This window comes from Sycon ciliatum, chromosome 3, assembly GCF_964019385.1.
Source record: "Sycon ciliatum chromosome 3, ocSycCili1.1, whole genome shotgun sequence".
Lineage (NCBI taxonomy): Eukaryota > Metazoa > Porifera > Calcarea > Leucosolenida > Sycettidae > Sycon > Sycon ciliatum.
In genome coordinates, this window is record NC_088645.1 from 43,442,928 (window position 1) to 43,448,808 (window position 5,881).

At 45.0% G+C, this 5,881-nt stretch overlaps 1 long non-coding RNA gene across 1 annotated transcript; it reads right to left on the reverse strand.

Moving 5' to 3' along the window:
- Positions 1 to 1,548: 1,548 nt before the first annotated feature.
- LOC135812783 (uncharacterized) lies at positions 1,549 to 3,715 on the reverse strand. The gene is made up of 3 exons (XR_010552969.1): positions 3,502 to 3,715; positions 3,037 to 3,318; positions 1,549 to 1,645 (listed from the first exon to the last, which is right to left on the reverse strand). It is a non-coding gene; the product is annotated as an uncharacterized LOC135812783 (long non-coding RNA).
- Positions 3,716 to 5,881: the final 2,166 nt, after the last annotated feature.

A 5,881-nucleotide genomic window follows, 5' to 3' on the forward strand; every position in this document is an offset into this window, starting at 1 on the left:
TCCGTAACTGGCCTTGACCCACCCGCCCACTTTCGAAGCTACTTTGGAAAAAACTTTCGACAGACCAAGTTGCCCTGTCCCAGTGATCTACAATACTTATATTGCACATTTGTGAAATATTGGACCTATCCAGATAAACGAAATGACTTATATTCGAAATTACATTTTCCAAAGTTTTCCTTCACAAATAGTGCCAATTTGTTCTCACCTTTAGGGCAATGAAGTAATTTTTTTCCTCGTGACTAACTTCGACAGACCAAATTGCCCTGTCTCAGTGATCTACAATACTTATATTGCACATTTGTGAAATATTGGACCTATCCAGATAAACGAAATGACTTTTATTCGAAATTACATTTTCCAAAGTTTTCCTTCACAAATAGTCCCAATTTCTTCTCACCTTTAGGGCAATGAAGTCAATTTTTCTTCAGGACTAACATCGGCTAACAAAGTGGCGCTGTCCCAGTGATCTACAATACTTATAATCATTGCACATGTGAAATATTGGGAGTCACAGAGTGAGGAAATGGCCTAAATTGAAACTTGAACTGTTCTGCCAAGTTTTATGCAGTGAACGCAGGGCTGAGAGCCCGCAAGAGCCATTCCGGAAGATCTTGTGCGCCACCAACAGAACCTTCGGTGAATGTTCACAAGGTTAGAAGCTCGCACAGATAACACACATTGGATGCTAATAGTAATACAATGCACTCAGGAATGTGTGCAAATACAACAGAATTAATTCCAAATAAAGTCAACAATAGCTGCCTCAACACAGTGCTATCAACCTTCCGTATTTTCCATATTTGTACGGAAAATCACTACTTCGTCCGCGCTATGGCTTTTGAGAAAAATGTACGGAAAATTGAACGGGATTGATCAGTATGTATAAGCATTACAAGTGCAAGCTGAGCGATGAAAAGAAGAGAACCGAGTGGGAAGAAAACGCTGCAGTGGAGAGTCCTTAGAAAAGACTTAAAAAATATCATAATATCGCTGCACGAGATCATCCTTATAAGTTATAACGTCAGCTGATCGTACTGTGGTTGATTCATACGGCGGTAAATACACACCTGCCTACACACGCTCTCTAAACTGAAAAGTTATTCTGGCACAGAGCTCTCCTTCCCGCCACCACCACCATCATCAGTTCGCGTCTGGCGCCTAGTCGATGCAGGGTGAGTGGTGTCCGACATAGCAGGCTGGTACATCAGGCAGCGTATGGCGCATAGCAGATGACACAGCAACAACATAGCTTGATTGAGACGTACTTCTCGTCCCGGCTGGACTCATCAGGCAATCTTCTTCTTAGATGTCTTCACAAGGAGCTTGACTCGGGAGAATGAAGTTGAAGACTCCACTGCAACTGCACGTATGGTTGGTTCATATGGTGGTAAATACACACCTGGCAATATGGGGGTAAATACACGCCTGCCCAGACACGCTCTCTAAACTGCAAAGTTATTCTGGCACAGAGCTCTCCTTCTCACCACCACCACCATCAGTTCGCGCCTGGCGCCTAGTCGATGCATGGTTAGCGGCATGCGACATAGCAGGCTGGCACATCAGGTAACGCATGGCACATAGAAGATGGCAACGACATAGCTTGATTGCGACGTACATTTCGTTCTCTTGGTTGTGCTGTAGCCTGAAAAAGGAAATAAGACAATGCATCCACATGACACAGACAAGTAATTACTGTTACAAATAATGCATACTGCTTGATAACAGAGAAAGAAAGTCAGTGGTCACACAAGTTTTTGGTCGTCCCTGAAACGAAAATCGTTCCAGGGGGGGAGCTAAAATCTCAGTCGACTGACGCTATGCATACACATGTACTTGCATGCGATTTTCGTCGTCCATTCATTTCGGAGGGTGGAGAGGAGGTCCGAGTACGAAATGAATGATGTTTTTTCAGGGATGACTAATCACTTTTGCGATGACCCCTTATTGCATCAATTTATCATCTGAACTGCGCAATTGAGTCCCACTTTTATTATGTTGGGTCCAGATTTCAAAACTCGTGAAGTTCGAGGCGAAAAGCAGGCCGATGAAGGGACGCCAGTAATTCAGTCTAGTCTGGTGTCATGGAGAGGGACCGATGAACCGGCAACAAGAGAATTCAATACGCATGCTACTCTTCATTTCATTGCTGGGGAAGACTACTCAAGGCCACGTCACTCCGGCAATTCAATGTACAAATCAGCAGCAACACTTGCAAACGTATTCCTACCAGCTGACCAGCAAGTTACCAGCCATCAGCTCTTCAAATAACTCCAACTTAACAAAGAGAGGAGATGGACAGATCGGAAAGTATCGTGGCAAGCTCAGGACAACACACGTCCGGCCCTATGTAACAACAGTGGAAAGTGCGTGCCGTGGTATATTTTCGAAGGCATATCAAGAACCAGCTAATGTGGACTGGGAGTCCATTTGCATTGTCCGATCAGCTGCTACAAGTGCCGTGAGCCAATGGCAAACACGTTTGACAGAGACTACTACCTCTACTGAATGCAACTTTGGCATGGCAGAGATCTACAAGCACGTTATCTTATCTATCAATAGAGTTGTATCCTCGTATGACTATGTGAAGTGTGAGGTCGTACTGTACTGCGTCTACGACCTGGTTGGAAATGTATGCAATAGTTCCCATCCTCTTGACCAGAGATCGCACACACCCTAGGGTTTTGATGGGTTTGTACGACTCCCAGCTCTTGACTTTTGTTGGGTGTACGAGACGCACGCACAGTTTTCTTAGGGTGAGTACTTTTTCATGTAGTACTGAATGCGGCAAACAGCACTCGCCCATCCGCCCCTCCCCAAATGGATCTACTTGAATGGTTGCGGAGGTAGGGGTGCTCTGGCGGGATTTTACGACATACACAAGCGCGCACACACGCACACAATATACACACGCACGCACACACATACACATGAACGCACGCTATGTCGCACGTCTTGGGCATGGCTTCGTGAATACAATAATTTAATGTTATAATTTATAGTATCCAAATGTTAGAGCAGCTTTACAAAACCTACCGTTCAATACCGGATCATCTTGTGACAGCTTCCTTGCAACACCCATGACTTGACCCCACTTCGTATTGACGTCGGGAAATCGTTCACACCGGAGTTGGGACACGACTCATTGAAATCCAGGCCTATCTGCAGCTGGGAGCAGGACAGAGCTGATGGACGTCAGCAGCGGCTGTAGAACAACCATAAACGAGTCTTCTTTCTATGCAGTCAGGCGGGACAGCAGCTATGCAACGCAAGCTTCTTGCCTTCTGTGGGTCTTTAGCGGCTGGGATTCGGAACGCTCTGTAGAAACCATTGAACAAGTACTGCACTCTATCAACCCACAAGTATTTCTTCCAATTCATGATTATTCGCAACTTTTATGCAGTACGCGCACCAGATCAGAAGCCGCTAAGTAGCAAGGTTGAAAGTTTCAAGACAAATTGAAAAATATAATAACATAGAAAATTAGAATTCAAACCATACCTGTGGCCCAAGCCAATACAGACTGAGCGTTCACGCGAAGAGAACGTAGATCTACGTCAGCTGAGGTTTCCTTAGGATCAGGAGGTGATTCTTGACCCGGATCTGGATCGCGATCAGCAGCACTCTCTGCCTCCATCACGATCATCAAATGCAACTAATTACTTGGAAAAGTAGTTCATTCTTCTTCTTCTTTTCGAGCTACGATTTCCCACGATCCTATCACTTACTAGTATCAGTATCGATCCTGCACGAGTCAAGGAGTGCACTCCCGGATCCCATGGCATAAGTACGCGGAGTAGTTGGTTTATAACTCAGGGCACGCACCGGGGATATCTGAGGGAAAAGTGGGAGAAAGTGCCGCGAGTCAATCATAGTCGGCCCGGAAGGCCTCGTGTCGCCTCCCGGGTCTAGACTATACGACTCCCTGATTTTGAGGGACGCGAAAAGCACTAAGTCACGTGCACCTTGGCTTTGGGAAAGGGCTAGCAGTAGCAGTCGAATGTTGAGTCTATTCCGGCTTGCGGCATAACATGTACATGTACACTGTACATGCATCTCCTATTCAGTGAAACACCCTCCTCCACATGTCATTGTCATGTACAACGTTGACAGGTGAAGTGGGGAAAGACCCTTCAGGCTTCACTGCACCACTGCATGTACTGGCTTCAGGCTTCAGTAGAGACACGTTATTTTGACGTGACGCGAAAGTTCAGCTCGCGTTTAGTATTTGGCTGGCCATGCAGCTAGCTCACGTCAAAATTTGGAGTTTTACGCAAAATTGGACGTGAAATTGCGCGTCACGTCGGCAATAACGTGCATTTTAGCATTCTCAATAGACTGAAGTACATTATCACAACCATTCAATAATCAAGCTGTAACTAAAAGTGTAAGAACAAAGATGCACTGATTATTAACTCCGAGTGTATGGCACAGTGCTGACAGCTAGCTGAGTGCACTGGGTGTCTTCTGCAATAACTTTTGTATTGCTTTTTCTCAGAAACCTGTTCCTTTTACTTTAGGCCACCCTTTCTTTTTTCGTTGTTTAACGTCCGCGCCCGCGTACCTTTTTGCCTCCGACCGGAAAAAAAACAAGAAAGTAGTAGTACCAATAATATGCGAAGTTGTAAATACATGATTGTGTAGTTTCACAGTGTGCCGATCATGACCTTAAACTTATAATCTTGCCTCCCGGGCATGCCTTTGTCTTGTGTTCTTCTTCTATTTTTGTTGGCTTTTAAATATCGTACGGTGTGTGTCCTAGTAAAAATCCAGATGTGATGAATTCATGACATGCTAACTCCATGCTATGTACCTGTTTTGTTGGATTCATCAGGCATGTGCTCCAATGTACCATCAAAGAGTGTTGTTCTATGCCTGCAAGTGCCGTTAGACCCAGATATATTGTATATATCACATGCTTTACTGGTCAAAATGTTTGATTGGGGTTTCCAGTTTTTGGAATGGGCTTTTGTTTTTTTCCGCCCTCCCGCGTACCTTTTCGCGAAAAAAAGGACGTTAAACAATGAATTAACAAAGGGTGGCCTTAGCAGTACTGTTATCATTAATTTTTACTTATACATATCTGCAACTCATTGTTGCAGGAGTAGCAGGAGTGGACGTGGAGTGTGCGCTGTTCGCAGGACATTAGGCTAGCATGTCTAGCGGTGCGGATACCGTTAGCACGGCGGGAAGGGTACGTTCGTCACGGAACACTTCGGCCGAGAATCAAGCCATCCAATCCGTCATTACCAAGGTTGGTGCAAATCAATACTACCGGTAATAATAATGCCATAACGACATACCTGACCACTTGAGGCCAGTTTGCTTACCTGACTCCTTTTGGGATGTGTGTTGGAGATGATTCGTCGCAATCTCAGCACGACGTACAGTTCAACAGTGGTCCAGTTTAAACGTTACGAACGAACCAAGACTTACACAAAAGAACGTCATGAAATCAACATTCCAAAAAGTGCTAAAATTTAATTACAGCGCACTCGGAAACTGAGCGAATACTAAAGATATGGGAAGGGACAAAAGAGACTGTACCGCTTAGGGGTGAGGTACTCGGCGTGGTGTTGTATGGAGTGTCTGGACTGGAAGCCAGATTTTTTTTGTTTAGCAACCACTGCTAGTTTATATTGAGGTCTTGCTGGCAAACTAGAATGTCTATGAGTAATGTGTGGTGGAGAATTAAATCAGTGCTAGTTTTTGTATTGGAAGCCAGCGCGCGCGCGCGAACCACTGGGCCGCGGATTTGTCACCTGCTGCATGCAAATCACGTCAAACCATGATATAACCTCATGACCTTCATTGGATACGAGTTACAAGTACCTGGTGTCCACAGTGATTAGATTGACATACAGTCTGAAGGTGCGACAAA